The 16,532-nt window shown below is 42.7% G+C and overlaps 2 long non-coding RNA genes across 3 annotated transcripts; one reads left to right on the top strand and one right to left on the bottom strand.

Moving 5' to 3' along the window:
* Positions 1-1,157: 1,157 nt before the first annotated feature.
* On the bottom strand, positions 1,158-13,737 carry LOC144323379 (uncharacterized). 2 transcript variants are annotated; one of them, XR_013388809.1, is made up of 6 exons: positions 13,617-13,737; positions 6,862-7,043; positions 5,175-5,260; positions 4,441-4,594; positions 1,929-2,122; positions 1,158-1,798 (listed from the first exon to the last, which is right to left on the bottom strand). It is a non-coding gene; the product is annotated as an uncharacterized LOC144323379 (long non-coding RNA). The 2 variants fall into 2 exon arrangements; XR_013388808.1 differs by having other exon boundaries at positions 1,158-2,122.
* On the top strand, positions 13,269-16,389 carry LOC144323397 (uncharacterized). The gene is made up of 2 exons (XR_013388832.1): positions 13,269-14,196; positions 16,091-16,389. It is a non-coding gene; the product is annotated as an uncharacterized LOC144323397 (long non-coding RNA).
* Positions 16,390-16,532: the final 143 nt, after the last annotated feature.

The following is a 16,532-nucleotide window of genomic DNA, read 5'->3' on the forward strand; positions in this document are numbered from 1 at the left end:
ACTCAATCCCAGGACCCCAGGACCACACCCCGAGCCGAAGGAGGCGCTAAACAACTGAGCCAACTGGGCTGCCCTAGTATGTGTGTTCTGATGCTGAAGAAGATGTGTCATCTGGCTGAAGGTTTTCCTAAACTCCTTACACTCATAGGGCCTCTCCCCTGTGTGAATGCACTCGTGCTGGTTAAGGTATGCCCTCTGACTGAAAGTTTTACTACGCTCACTACATTTATAGGGTCTCTCTCCTGTGTGATTCTCTGATATTCGAGGGTTGATCGACAGCTAAAGGATTTCCCACACTCTTGGCAGCGGCAGCACTCCTCCTTGAGAATTTTCTGATTGACAAGAAGGCAAGTATTGGTACAGGAAGTTTCTGCATATTCTTTACACGTGTTGCCTATTCTTTTCATCACTATTTCACATTGGAATGTTTCTTCTTTTATAGTCTTCATTAGAGGCAATTCCTTGCTCTTCCCTATTGACTCACTCTCTAAAAATGAATATGTAAATATATTAAAATGAATAACCACACATACTCCCACTGTTGACAATCTAAGCTTAAAGACTCTAGTACTTAAAGATATACATGTACAAGGACATTTATTGTCCCACTATTTGGCAAAAAAGCTAGAACAACCATTAAAAGTATCTATTTGAGTTGATAATATGTCCAATAGTCTGGCTCATTCATGAATCTATTAAAAATAATGAGTTTCAGCTCTGTTGACTGAAAAAGAGAAAGGTGACAGAAAAGACCAGGTTGCAGAGTAACAACTAGAAAGATATCTCTTCTCTAAGAGCAAGAAATAGTAAGATGCTCCCTGGGGCTGGGTGTGTGTGTGCATGCACTATTTATTAGCATGGATAAAAACATGAATGTACACCTACTATATTACCAGCACTGGTCCTCTAGGGTAGTGAGAATGAAAACATACAAAGAGGTTATCATTTTTTCTTTTTACAGCATGTCGCTGGATATTTAATAAAATAAACCCATCTTATTTTTATAAGTTTAGAAGATTTTTATCATCTCGTGCTGTAACTAGTCATTACTCACTCAATCCAATCATTTCCACAATGAAACACTGACAACACAAGAAGAGTACATATACAATTGGTATGGATAATGAGTGATACAAAATTTCAAAGACAGGCAGATCTTTGGAGATAGGACCTTTATTTTTTTTAAAGATTTTATTTATTTATTCATGAGAAACACACACAGAGAGGCACAGACATAGACAGAGGGAGAAGTAGGCTCCCTATGGGGAGCCCAATGCGGGACTTGACCCCGGGACCCCAGGACCACACACTGAGCCACCCATGTGCCCTGAGACAGGACCTTTAAAAGAGATAAAATTAAGTCAGTAGGATGGACCCTAATACAGTATGACTGTATTCTTAGAATATATTACAACACTGACACACATTGAGGGAAACCACAGAAGACACAGGAAAGAGATGGCCTATCTACAAATCAAGAAGAGAGGCCTCAGGAGAAACCAACACTGCTGACACTTTGATCTCAGACTTCCAGCCTGAGGAAATAAATATCTCTACTTACACCATCCAGTCTAGGGAGCTTTATTATGGCAGCCCAAACAGACTGATCCAAGGGTCTTGGCCCAGTAGTGAAGTCAATTCTCCTGCTCTCTATCACAGCATAATCTGAAGACTCTGGAGTATCTGATCATTCTGTAGAACATCACACTGGTCCACTATGTTGATGATATCATGTTCATGAGAACTGAACAACACAAAGTGGCAAGTAATCCAGATGACCTGGTAGGACACATCTGCTCTGGAAGGTGATAGAAAAACACTATGAAGACTCAGGGATCCAGCACACAGAAAGATTTTAGGGGTCCTATGGTCCAAGGGATGGTGGACCACTGCTGCCAAGGTAAAGAATACATCTTTATACCTCACACCTTCTATCAAGAAAGAGGTACAGTACTTGAGAGGAGGTAGCATATTCCATCTTGCAAATACTGTTCTGATCCCCTTACAGGGTAATGCAGAAAGGACCAGTTTCCATTGAGACCCAGAACAAAGTCCAAGTTGTGTTATGAGCAGTCTTGCTGCCTGGGCCATCACTGGGCAGATCCCATGGGACTAGAGGTATCTGTGGTAGAAAAAGATGCCATATGGAATATCAACAGGAGTCATAGTTCACACCCTAGATTTATGCCACCTACAGCAGACAACTATACGCCGTTTTAAAAATATCTCTTAGCGTGATACCAGTACTAAGAGAGACCCTCTTCCTGAGGGATACTGTCATGAAGAGAATGTTTGTGTCCCTCACAAACTCTTATGTTGAAATCCTAACTCTCAATGGCACAGTATTTGGAGATGGGCCTTTGGGAAGTGATCAGGTCATCAGGGTGGATCCCTCCTAAATGAGATTAGTGCCCTTATAAGAGACCCTAAAGAGTTCCTTCTCCCTTTCCTTCATGTGAGGACACACTAAGAAGATCGACATCTATGAACCAGGAGGCAGACGCCCACCAGACAATGAATCTATACATGCCTTGATCTTGCACTTCCCAGCCTCTAGAACCATGAAAAGTAAATGCTTGTTGAGGCACCTGGGTGGCACAGTCAGTTAAGCATCCAACTTTTGTTTTGGTTCATGTGATCTCATGAAATCGAGCCCTGGGTAGGGTTTTGTGCTTAGTGGGGAGTCTGCCTAAGATTGTCTCTCTCTGCCCCTCCCCACTGCATACTCTCATGCATGGTCTCTCACTCTTTCTAAAATAAATAAATCTTCAAAAAAGAGAGAGAGAGAAGTAAATGCTTGTTTGTTTGTTCTTTTTTTTTTTAAGATTTATTTATGATAGACATAGAGAGAGAGACAGAGAGGCAGAGACACAGGAGGAGGGAGAAGTAGGCTCCGTGCTGGGAGCCCAAGTGGGACTCAATCCCAGGACTCCAGGATCGCGTCCTGAGCCAAAGGCAGGCACTAAACCGCTGAGCCACCCAGGGATCCCCTAAATGCTTGTTTTTAAGCCATATCATCTGTGTTTTTTCTGTTATAAAAGCTCAAACAGACTAAGACAGACATCAAATGCTTATATTTATGTGGCCAAAGCTGCCAACATACCATACCATACCACCAGCTCTCAGGTGGGTAGACCAGCAGCATCCTTTCATGAGATGTTAAGAGGTACATCCAGAAAAAAAAAAAAAAAAGAGGTACATCCAGGATTGGGCTAGAACAGATCTAGAGGGTACAGGTAAGCGGTACACATTAAATATCCAGACTCCCATACCTTCTACCACTGATGTGCCAACCCTTGGCCATTCCAATGCCTGTACAGTCATCACTCTGTTTAATTTTGGCTTCTACTTTGATGAGGTACTTAAGAACATCTCGTCATTCCCTTTATTAAATAGTAAATTCCGGGATGCCTAGGTGGCTCAGTGGTTGGGAGTCTGCCTTCGGCTCGAGGTATAATCCTAGAGTCCTAGGATCGAGTCTCACATTGGGCTCCCTACATGGAGCCTGCTTCTCCCTCTGCCTGTGTCTCTGCCTCTGTGTGTGTGTGTCTTTCATGAATAAAAAAATAAATATCTTTAAAAAATAAATAAATAGTAAATTCCTTGGTGAGTTATACTCTCTTAGATAACCCCCACTCTAGTCCTGAATTAAAGATCAAATATGTTTGTTCATGGAATAACTCTTGATGGATACATTTATTTATTCAATTACTCAGAGGACAGAATGAGTATATTTCGGATAAAGAAGAGGAATATTTTCAAAAGAACAGCTGTATGAATGAAAGAATGAAGGAAGATGAGCTGGTGAAAAACCACCTGGAGAGTAAAGGTAGGAAGCTCATCATAAATGGGTGGAAGGAGGGAGGGGAAACACACTTCCATCTGGAGGCTGGAAAAAATTATTTAAAAAGATATGAGCAGAGAGTGATCAATGAGGATCAATGGAGTTGAACTAATAAAGGGCCCTATGAAGGGAGGTGTCCAAACACCTCCAAGCTGCTGTAAGTCAGAGCTGCTGGCCTTTTGCACCTGTCACCTCTCCTCTGATCTCATCTGCTCAAGGAGATTTTGCTTTCTTGCTCCTCATCCCCCAGAGCTGTTTCCCTTGCTCCACAGGAAAGCTACATCAGGCTTAGAGACAGAAATGCCTGAGCAAAGAAAAAGAGACACCAACTGGCCATGCCATTTTTACCCAAAAATTAAGCCATTCTACCACAGCAATCAGGAATAAAAGCCCTAATGAAAATGGCCGGACAAAGTTTAAAGGTTTTCTGAAGGATCAGTATGAGAGAGCTATATACTACCAACAGTGTTCTTTATGAGACGTGGAACAAAAAAAAAAATGAAGCAAAGGCCATAGTAATTCCCCCAGAGAATTCCACTAGAAGGAGGAAGTTACACCAGAGACCAGATGCTGAATTCAGGGCTCGGTGCACTTACCTAGCCAGACCACATTCTGATAATTCTCTGACATCACAGCTGTGTATAATTTTCTCTGAGCAGGGTTCAGGAATCCCCATTCTTCTTGGGAGAAGTCAATGGCCACATCTTGGAATCTTATAGACCACTATAAACACTTTCTTATTCACAAGGCCTTGAAGAGAAGGACAAAGTCTTGGCTGAAAGAAAGCATGCATGGTATATAGGTGCTGTGGCATGTACTACAGGATCCAGATCTTTTTTGGCCAAGTATATGTACATATATCTAGACAGTGAAAACCAGCTCTTTGGATAGAAACAACTGTACTATATTATCCACCAAAATGTTAAAACTGGTTATGGGAGTATGGATTTCAATTTTAGTAAGCATATTTCACAATTTTCTAAAATACTGGGAAACAGACTTACCTAAATCTGTATGTGTGAAATGGAAGCTGTAACTAGTAAAAAAAAAAAAAGAAGAAAAGAAAAATCTCACTTCTTTTTAAATTTGTCTTTGGACATGGAATTAAAGTTTGGGACACTTAAAAGTCTGTGCTATTTGGGAGGCTCTCCATTTCACTAAATGACTTTATTCTTTTCATTTCCCAGCATCTTTGCTAACTCTACCTCTTTCATGGCATGTAGCTGTGTTCTAGTCTGAACTATAAAGCATGGGGTCAGGTCAGTTGGACTATAGTTCACACTGGTAATAGTCTCATTGTGTGAAAGAAAAAAATGAAATCAAAACTCACTAGTGATGTGCCTTCTAGAAGTCCAGTGGTTATCCTCCCCTTCACGGAGCTGCTCTCTTGAAGAACAGAGTCCTGAAGGTACAGAGCTGAGAAGAAGGGAACAATTTTTAAAAATGGGGCATCTGAGTGGCTCAGTGGATAAGGGTCTGCCTTCGGCTCAGGTCATAACCTCAGGATCCTAAGATAGAGCTCTACATCTGGCTCCCCACTAAGCAGCTCCTGGATGGATACATTTATTCTTCTCCCTCTCCCCACTGCTCGTGGTCTCGCTATTTCTCTCTCAAATAAATAAATAAAATCTAAAAAAAAAAAAAAAAAAAAAAAAAAAAGCCTAAACTCTGCTGCTATTTCCCCTTTAAAACATCCTAGGTCAGAATCCCTGGGTGGCTTAATGGTTTGGTGCCTGCCTTCGGCCCAAGGTGTGATCCTAGAGTCCCGGGATCGAGTCTCACTTTGGGCTCCCTACATGGAGCCTGCTTCTCCCTCTGCCTGTGTCTCTGCCTCTCTCTCTTTCTCTGGGTCTCTCAGGAATAAATAATTTTTTTTTAATTTTTTTTTTTTATTTATTCATGATAGGCACACAGTGTGAGAGAGAGAGGCAGAGACACAGGCAGAGGGAGAAGCAGGCTCCATGCACCGGGAGCCTGACGTGGGACTCGATCCCGGATCTCCAGGATCGCGCCCTGGGCCAAAGGCAGGCGCCAAACCGCTGCGCCACCCAGGGATCCCTATTTTTTTAAAAAAAACAAAAAAAAACATCCTAACCTTAACCACCTGGGTGACTCAGCTGGTTAAGCATCTGCCTTCAGCTGAGGTCATGATCCCAGGGTTCTGGGATCAAGTCCTGCAGCGGGCTCCCTGCTCTGTAGGGAGCCTGCTTCTCCCTCTCCCTCTGCCTGCCGTTCCCCCTACTTGTGAGCTCTCTATCAAATAAGTAAGGGCAGCCCCGGTGGCGCAGCGGTTTAGCGCCACCTGCAGCCTGGGGTGTGATCCTAGAGATCCGGGATCGAGTCCCACATCAGGCTCCCTGCATGGAGCCTGCTTCTTCCTCTGCCTGTGTCTCTGCCTCTCTCTCTCTTTCTCTCTCTCTCTCTGCATCTCTCATGAATGAATAAATAAAATCTTAAAAAAAAAAAAAAAGAAAGAAAGAAGGCTCCCATACTCCCCAGATAGGTTGTGTGTTAGCAATCCCAATACTCCGTGCAAATAAGTAATTCTGAGACTAAGCAAGTAAGTAATATGTTGTGGTTACCGGGGGTCTGTTTTCCTCCTATCACAGAAGAGGAATATAGAATAGAACAAAACAGAATTATAGAATGAACTCTGTGGAGTTATCTGTGAATGCACTGGTTTTAATAAATGTAATCAAGATATAAAAACAGATATATGAGGGATCCCTGGGTGGCGCAGCGGTTTGGCGCCTGCCTTTGGCCCAGGGCGCGATCCTGGAGATCCGGGATCGAATCCCACGTCAGGCTCCCGGTGCATGGAGCCTGCTTCTCCCTCTGCCTGTGTCTCTGCCTCTCTCTCTCACTGTGTGCCTATCATGAATAAAAAAACAAAACAAAACAAAAAAAAAAACAGATATATGGGTGACTGCCTGCTTCAGGATGAAGCTGATTATCTCTTTCCCAGCTACTGGCTGCCAGAATCTCATTGAACTAGATGATGAACGCAAACTTCATACCTTTCATGAGAAGTCAACGGTCATAGAAGTTGCTGCTGATGGTGAGAAATGGAAGGGCTATGTGGTCCAAATCTGTGTTGGGAATAGCAAACAAGGTTTCTCCATGAAGCAGAGTGTCTTGACCCATGGCCATATCCACTGGATACTGAGTAAGGGGCATTCCCATTACAGATCAAGGAGGACTGGAGAAAGAAAATACAAATCTGTTCAGGGTTGCACTTGGATGTCAACTGGGGTGTTCTCAACTTGGTTACTAGAAAAAAGAAAGAGATACTCCTGGACTCATTGATATTACCATGCAAACTTTCCGATCTCTCTAAAGATGATGTTCACCAGTATGTTGTGGAAAAGTCCTAAACAAAGAAGGTAAGAAATCTAGAATCAAAGCTTCCAAGATTGTCTTGTTACTCCACGCATCCTGCAATACAAACGTTGGTGTGCTTCTCTGAAGAAATACGATACTAAGAAAAATAAGGAAGAGGCTGCAGAGTGTGCTAAACTTTTGGCTAAGAGAAGAGGCCAAAGAAAAACACCAAGAGATGATGGAGGTTGTCCTCTTGAGAGCTTCTGCCTCTAAGTCCTGTCAAGTGAGATTTTCTAAGAGTAACAAATAAATATGATCAAATGTCAAATCTCAAAATACATAAATAAATAAAAGATGTGCATATGAATGTATACATTAGAATATCCATTAGGAAAGGATATCCCATCCAGGGCACCTGGGTGGCTCTGTCAGTTGAGTGTCTGCCTTTGGCTCAGGTCATGATCATGGGGTCCTGGGATTGAGCCTGCTTCTCCCTCTGCCTCTGCCTCTCACTCTGTCTCTCATGAATAAATAAATAAAATCTTTTTAAATAAAAAGGATATTTCATCTGTCCTAAAGACAATAGGGTCTAGAAATAACATCCAACCAGTAATAAGCACACTCAGCCCCTACTCAGCCTCACCTCTTGATTTCTAAGTACAAGTCTCATGAAAGAAGAAAGAAAAGAAAAGAAAAGAAAAGAAAAGAAAAGAAAAGAAAAGAAAAGAAAAGAAAAGAAAAGAAAAGAAAGAAAGAAAAGGAAGGAAGAGAGGGAGGGAGGGAGAAAGAGAGGAAGAAGAAAAAAACAGAATGCCATGGAAAAAGAGAGACTCCAGGGCTAGGACAGAGAAAAGTATAAAATGTGCCTCTATCATCTTGTGGTACCGGAAAGCAAGGAAGTGCTCATAACTTAATGGGACATGTCTAAAACACACAGGAACTAGAGAGAGGGTGCTCCCAATAGCAAAACTAGGGACAGCTTGAGCAAAACAAATAATTATGAGCACTTCCTCTCAAGATACTTGTTAATTATAGGGACTAAAATAATGACTTCACAATGGAGAAACCTGTCAGACATCACTTCAACCATATTACCAAAGTCATCATTCCCAGCTGACAGCACGTGCCGCCTGACAGATATGATGTACTTAAGAGAGCACATGACTTCTGTGGTATTCATCTTCAAAATGAATAACCTCCATCTAATCATGAGAAAACATCAGACCTACCCAAGTTGAAGGTCATTCTATAAAGTAACTGGTTTAGGAGCACCTGGGTGGTTCAGTGGTTGGGCATCTGCTTCGGCTCAGGGCATGATCCCAGAGATCTGGGATCGAGTTCCGCATTGGGATCCCCACAGGGTGCTTGCTTCTCCCTCTGCCCATGTCTCTGCCTCTCTCTGTGTGTCTCTCATGAATAAGTAAATAAAATCTTTAAAAATAATAGTAATAATAAGATGAAATAACTGGTCTAGACTCCAGAAAGTGTTAAGGTCATGAAAGACAAAGATCTAAGGCATTGTCATCAACTGGAGGAGACCTGGGAGACATGACAACTAAATGCAATGTGGGTTGGATCCTGAAACAACAACAAAAAAGCACAGAAGTGGGGAAACTGGTCAAATTAGAATAAAATCAATAGATGAATTAACAGTATTTAATCAATATTAATTTCATAGTTTTGGATGGTTATGCAGGATGTTAACTTCAGGAACAGCTGGATGAAAGGAATGTGGAAGTTTTGTACCATTTTTGCAAATTTTCTCTAAGATCAAAATTATTTATAACATTTTTGTTTTTTAAAGATTTTATTTATTTATTTGAAAAAGAGAAAAAGAGTTAGAGAATGTGTGAGAGTGGGAGGAGTGAAGGAGAGGAACAAACCGGCTCCACGCTAAGCACAGAGCCTGATGTGGGGCTTGATTCCACAACGCTGAGATCATGACTTGTGCCAAAATTAAGAATTGGATGCCTAGGGATGCACAGGTGGCTCAGCAGTTGAGCACCTGCCTTTGGCCCAGGGCATGATCCTGGAGCCCCAGGATCGAGTCCCACATCAGGCTCCCTCTGTGGAGCCTGCTTCTCCCTCTGCCTATGTCTCTGCCTCTCTCTGTGTGTCTCTCATGAATAAATAAATAAAATCTTAAAAAACAAAAATTGGATGCCTAACCAACTGACCCACCCAGGCATCCCATCATAACATTTTTAAAAGAGGGATGTATGAAATATGAAGACTGAGGAAATGTCGGCCAGATTCAGAAAAACTAGAGACATGACATTTCACTGCAATGTAGGACATTCAATATTCCTTTGTTATAAAAGACATCACAAAGATAACCAACCTAGGATTAGATGACGATTAATGTGAATTAACTGATTTTGATAACTTCACTGTAGTTATGGAAGAAATTGAAATGCTTAGGTTAGGTAGAGGAGCATCACATCAGCAATTTGCGTTAGGTAGAGGAGCATCACATCAGCAATTTGCTTTCAAAGGGTTAAAAAAATAATATGTGTATAGAGAAATATATGAATAAAGCAAAGGTAGTAAAAGGTTAGCATTTGAAGAACTGAAATAGGAGGATAGGAGAATTCTTTGTACTTTTCTTGTACCATTTTTTAAAATTTGAAGATATGCCAAAAAGTAAAGTCATCATCATCATAATAAACCATGTAATAACCTCATTGGGAAGCTTATTCAATTTTTTAAATACAATTTGTTAAAAGTATTTAGTCAGCCATGAAAAGTATAGCATAGGGAATACAGTTAATAATATTGTAATAACTTTGCATAACTATACTTACAGCGAACATTACAGACATATAGAATTGTTTACTATGCTGTACACCTAAAACTAATATAACATTTCACGTCAACTATACTTTTTTTTTTTTTCTGTCAACTATACTTCAATTTTAAAATTTTAATTAAGAGGGGATGCCTGGGGCAGCCCCGGTGGCTCAGTGGTTTAGCGCCGCCTGCAGCCCGGAGTGTGATCCTGGAGACCCAGGATCGAGTCCCACATCGGGCTTCCTACAGGGAGCCTGCTTCTCCCTCTGCCTGTGTCTCTGCCTCTCTCTTCGCTCTCTCTGAATGAATAGATAAATAAATCTTTAAAAAAAAAAAAAAAAAGAGGGGATGCCTGGGTGGCTTAGCAGTTTAGTGCCTGCCTTCGGCCCAAGGTGTGATCCTGGAGTCCCGGGATCGAGTCCCACATCAGGCTCCCTGCATGGAGCCTGCTTCTCGTTCTGCCTGTGTCTCTGCCTCTCTCTGTGTGTCTCTTTTGAATAAATAAATAAAATCTTTTTAAAAAATTTTTTTTAATTAAGAAAAGTACTTTAGTCAGACTTTGCTACTCTATTATTTCTACCTGGTTCTACTTCTAGAACCCATAGAAGAAAACAGCAATTTAAATTTCTTTTTAGGGATCCCTGGGTGGCGCAGCGGTTTGGCACCTGCCTTTGGCCCAGGGCGCGATCCTGGAGACCCGGGATCGAATCCCACGTCGGGCTCCTGGTGCATGGAGCCTGCTTCTCCCTCTGCCTGTGTCTCTGCCTCTGTCTCTCTCTCTGTGATTATCATGAATAAATAAAAAATTTTAAAAATAAATAAATAAATAAATTTCTTTTTACCAGAGACATACTTCCACATATCTCTACAACCATCTCCTCTCCAGGCAAACATACACAGGTTTTTCTACCCCTTCTCATGAGACAGAATTTCCAGACTCTCCATCATCCTGGCCTCCCACCTTATTAAAATCCTTCATAAAATGCTGCTCAAAAAAAAAAAAAAAAAAATGCTGCTCCCAGTATCAAATTCAATCCTGTTATAGTCTAGGCATTACAGGACATAGGAGGACTATGAACTTTCAAATGAACACCATGAGGTAGTGGAAAAGGTGGAATCCCTAGAGTCTGCCAGATGTGGTGGGAACTCCAGCTGTGGCACCACTCCCACCTGGCATCACTCAGCTTATACTGCAAGGAAATGACTTCAAGTTCACTGGGATAAAATCATTTTCATCTGTTCTTCTGACCATTTCAATTCCTTCCAACTTCTTGTCTTCACATCTTTTGTTTTTTGCTTCTATCCTCTATTTTTAAGAAAAGTGGAACCATCAAAGTAAAAAAAGACATGGATGAGAAAGTGATTCATCCAGGTATAAAAGTTTCTCACAGTAAGTTTCCTTATAGAAATTAGGTATACAAAGTATTTCCAAGTAAGACTTGGTTTGCTAAACAAACTTTTCTGAAGGTATAATGACCGCTCAAGAAGAAGGGCATTGGACACTTTATGCCTGCCTACCCAGAGTCCACCAGTAAAGCTAGATATCACGTAAAAGTATGAACTGCTGGAGGGTTTCTAGGCTGGAAAAAAAAATCCTCAGGAGGGGCAAGTAATATATTAAGGAGAGAGAGGACCTGCAGGGTAATGGCACTTTTGTCAAGATCATTCTTCTCCAGGAGTTTCTGAACCAAGTGTAAGGAAGTGACATCTTACCACATGAATTCGTGATGTTGCTAATGAAAGCATTTGAGAACCAAGTAAAACAGTTTTTAGCTATTTTAGTGTGAAAATTAATAAAAAAGAAACCTCACTAACAAAGAGTTGGGAAGCTAGCAGGAGGAGCTCTCCTGGACAACTGCAGACCTAACAGATAAAGAGGGACCTTGCACTCAAAGATCACTTTACTATCTCAGCAGGTGAAAGGAAGGTTTTCCTCCTCCCCTAGCAACAGCCCAGCCATTGAGAAGCCACTGTACTCCCAAATCCAAGTTTATTCCCATGGACTTTGTGTTTATAAGTCTCCCAACTCTCCCCCTTCCTCTGTACAAGAGCGTCCCTCTCTTTCTTTTTCCTTCCTCACCTTTGTTCTCCTGACTTGCCTGTGGTTCTGCCCTAGCTTGCACATCCCCAATTGTGAGTATCTGCTATTCCTGAAAAAAAAAAAAAAAATTTGCCCATAAAATAAGTGATTTTCAATTTTTAAGGCTAACATTAGGCAATAAATAAATCAGAATATTAAAATTAAATTTGCTTCATTAAAAAATGACCCTTTAGGGATCCCTGGGTGGTATAGCGGTTGGGCGCCTGCCTTTGGCCCAGGGCGCGATCCTGGAGACCCGGAATCAAATCCCATGTCGGGCTCCCAGTGCATGGAGCCTGCTTCTCCCTCTGCCTATGTCTCTGCCTCTCTCTCTCTCTCTCTCTATCATAAATAAATAAAAATTTTAAAAAATGACCCTTTACAATAAACACTTAAGATCTGTACTATTTTAATAAAACTTTCTTAAAAATAAAGACATCTATTAAAAAAATGAAGACATCTATCCTTGGGGACAGGACAGGCACCGCCACACATAATTACCCACACACTAATGACTGAAGGACTTTGGTATCGTCGGCCCGTGAGAGTCAGAAAAGGAACCAGGATCAACCTAATTTGGGTCTAGGCCTGATACCAAACTGGAAAGAGAGCTCTGGGGCAGAATCTGAAGGAGCGGTGAGCTCTAGTGGCTGCAAGTACAACTCCATGCATGTTCCATAGATGCTCCAGTGCACAGCTTCACTTCTCCATGCCTATGTCTACCCCACATTTAGTAACAGTAATAGCGGTACTGTCATAACTTAAGTGAGCCCTCTGCACGTCATCTCTCTAACCAGCACAATTGCTACAAAACAGAGATTAAGTTTTCCTCTGACAGATTTAACTGCCAGATTGGATTCTGAAACCCCAGATCCAAGTTCAAAAAAAGAAAAAAAAATCATTCCACACCAACCAGGCCCCTGCTTATTTGGGGCTATGTGCCGTTTCAGGCATTCAATCCTCAGGACACTATCTGCTGTTCAAGAAGCAGCCGCCCTGGGGCGCCTGGGTGGCTTAGTCGGTTAAGCGTCTGCCCTAGGCTCAAGTCATGATTTCAGGGTCCTGGGATTCAGCCCCGCACGGTGCTCCTTGCTCCGCGGAGAGTCTGCTTCTCCCTCTCCCACTGACCCTCCTCCAAGCTTGCTGTGTCTCAAATTAATAAATAAAAATCTTTTTTAAAAAAGCAGCGCCCCATTATGCACAGGCTGGAGCCCTGAAAGATGAATGATCAGCGAAAAGTCACACAGCGGGCAGCCCCGGTGGCGCAGCGGTTTAGCGCCGCCTGCAGCCCTGGGCCTGATCCTGGAGACCCGGGATCGAGTCCTACATCGGGCTCTCTGCGTGGTGCCTGCTTCTCCCTCGGCCTGTGTCTCTGCCTCTCTCTGTCTCAATAAATAAATAAAAATCTTTAAAAAAGAAAAGTCACACAGCGTCTCTGCAGCTAAAAGACTGGTCCATGCAACACCCCCAAGGGCGCCTGGAGAGCTGCTGCTAGCTCAGGGACAGGCCGCCCACATATCAACACTGACCCCCAGCAACCCCCAGTACCCGTCACCACGGGCGCCCCCCAAGAAGGCCCACCTCACACAGCGTGGATACCCCTACTACCTCCAGCTCCCGAACACCACAGTCGTCACACCCGAGAGCGGCGACCTGGTGCCCTGTGCGCGTGCGCAGCACACGCCCACCACGCTCCTAAGAGAACGAAACCAAGCCCACGCCCACCCCCCACCCCCAACGACCGCACGCATGCGCGTACTAACACTCGCAAACGACTTCCCTTCCGACCCGCACACCGGAGACCCAGTGAGCTGAGGCCCCGCCTCCGCAGCCAGCAGGAGGCAAGCGTGTTCCTAGCCGCGAAAACTCCCCCACCATGCCAGCCCCGACACACGGCAGAGGAGATCATGCTTTTTTGGATAAAGGCTTCTAGCTCGTTTACGAACCCAGGCATTTCCAGTTCTACATCCATTCCTCGCTGCCGAATTCGGCCTCTAACTGGTCAGGTCTGTGTCGTGTTCAGCATTCCAGGACTACGGCGGTAGACGCACGCCTGCGCACGCCGCGGCTTAGGAGACACACAAGCCACCGTGGCACGTGGGTGGTGCCGGGCTGTGAAGGGGCCCCTCGGTTGGCCCGGAACCTGGGAGATTTGGGTTCGGTACGTGGCTTCCTCTCCTTGGAGAAAGACCGGGATGAGACTTGGGCGGGGCTGCGGGGGAGAGTGGGGTGCTCAGATCTGCACATTCCAAGTTCCAGTAAAATTTCCCAAGTGTCGTCTTTCTGTGATAGTGATACAAGCAGACGGTGCGGTGGAGGTGTATCTGGAGAGGATAGGTGATTAAAACCATTGTGTATCATCATAGTGTGATGACTATTGGAAAGGAAGACTAGCCGTAAGCTAGGCATCCTCAGGCCTTCCCTGACTCATGCTCCGTAAGCAGCTCAAGATGGAACCGAATCTTTGCTCCTGTTGCAGGCTCGGATAGAAGCAGATGAGGTCAAACTTATCCAGTTTCAGAGGCACTGCTATAAAACAAAATTCAGCTGAGTATATTGAAGATCTAATTGATTTTTAAAAAGACTTTATTTGACAGAGCACAAGCAGGAGGAGCAGCAGGCAGAGGGAAAGGGAGAAGCAGGCTCCTGGCTGAGCAGGGAGTCAGAAGTAGGGCTGGATCCCAAGACCCTGAGATGATGACCTGAGCCAAAGGCAGATGCTTAACAGACTGAGCCATCCAGGTTCCCCTCTAATTGTCTTTATTAAAGAATTCGTGAATCTGGTAGTAAACTATCTAGTGAGTACAGGGGAGCACTGAGGAGTGCTATAATGTGGAGGGTTTTTATGGGAAAGAGGGGTTGAGAAAGTTACTAGCAAAAGAAAAGATAGAGTTGTTCCAGACAAGGTCATCTTTCCTTGGGGGAAGGGCAGGTCTTATTAGGTGGATTATCTCTTCTTACTTTGGAAGATAGAGGACCCATGTGAGATTACAGTTGTGGTGGTGACCAGAAAGTTCCTGCCTGATAAGTTAAGACTACATTTCTGGGAGAGGATAAAAGTGCATTGAAGTTGGTTAGTAAGCCCTGATTTGTTGACTTACCCTAAGTGACGCCATTTTGGTGACACCATTTTGGGCCACAGGTTTTCTTTTTAAATGTCTTTAACATTTTTTGCTGCATAACAAACTCTACCTAAAATGTAGTACTAGCTAGAGCAAGGACCATTTTATTACTTTCTGTTTGCGGCAGTGAGGAATTCAAACTGGGCAGGATTTATGTTATTTAATACCTGCTGCCTTGGAATACCCAAGACTCTTCATTCAGGAGTGTGATACGTAACTTGAAGTCCTATATGTGGTCCTGTATCCAGGCCTGTAGATACACCTAAAACTAATATATTTATTAGTTTTATTTATTTATTAACCTCTATTTTTGCTGTCAGTTGGGTTTCTCAGCTTTTTGTCATGTAGTCTCAGAATCTACCCCTCTTCATTTGACCTCTTACTGGCCTTTCCAATGAGATGGCTGGACTCCTTCCCTGAGCTTCCATGAGGGCAAAACAACCGTCTATGTATCTGACCTGGAGCTGGCACAGTGTCACTTTTGTCACATTTTGTTGATTAAAACAAGTTGTAGGTCCAACCCAGATTCAAGAAAAGGGAGACTGCATTTCATTTTGTCAAGAAGAGTGAATTAGCCTGATATTCTTCCTAGAGATTCACTAAAGGTAATCTACTTTAGATTGCCTAAAGTAGAATTGATTAGAAGGAGCTTTCAACAGAGTCTGGGTATGTTCACTATATTCATATGTAGGGTTCTAGAAACAACTGTGAGAGGTATTCAATTCTCTTTAATAACCTTGTTTACCTTGAACTTTTCCCTTATCATTAAAAGTTTTCTTAAACCCAAATTTTAATGAACAAATAGTATGTCACAATATTGCCCTTTAGTGATTTAGCTAAGCTGCTCTTAAGAGACACAGAGTTCTGATCAGCTACTTTCTATGCCTCCCAACTTCCTATTATTTAATTAGGCTCTTTTAAATGTCATTTCAGGGATCAGTGACATTCAAAGATGTGTCCATTGGTTTCTCCAAGGAAAATGAGGATTACTAAACCCTGCTCAAAGAGATTTGTACATAACTGTGATGTTGGAGAATTATCAGAATTTGGTCTGGGTGGATAAGTGCACCCCGCCCTTCATTCAACATCTGGTCTTGGGTGTGTCTCTGTTTTCTACTAGGAATATTTGGTGAGGCTCTAACTTTCCTTGAAATGTGAAAATTGAAATGAGCAGCTTTCTTTATCCCATCTGCCAGATATTCATCAAGACTTTTTCTTGTTTTATGATAGTTTCTATCCTGATTACAATGTGGCTGTATCCAAACACTTAAGTAACAACAACATGGCCAATTCTTTCTCCTTATTTTCCCAGGTCTTTCATTTTTAGTCTGATGTAATTCCACTATTAGAGCATGGGAAAGTACCCTGAATGATA

This window comes from Canis aureus, chromosome 1 (assembly GCF_053574225.1).
Source record: "Canis aureus isolate CA01 chromosome 1, VMU_Caureus_v.1.0, whole genome shotgun sequence".
Classification (NCBI taxonomy): Eukaryota; Metazoa; Chordata; class Mammalia; order Carnivora; family Canidae; genus Canis; species Canis aureus.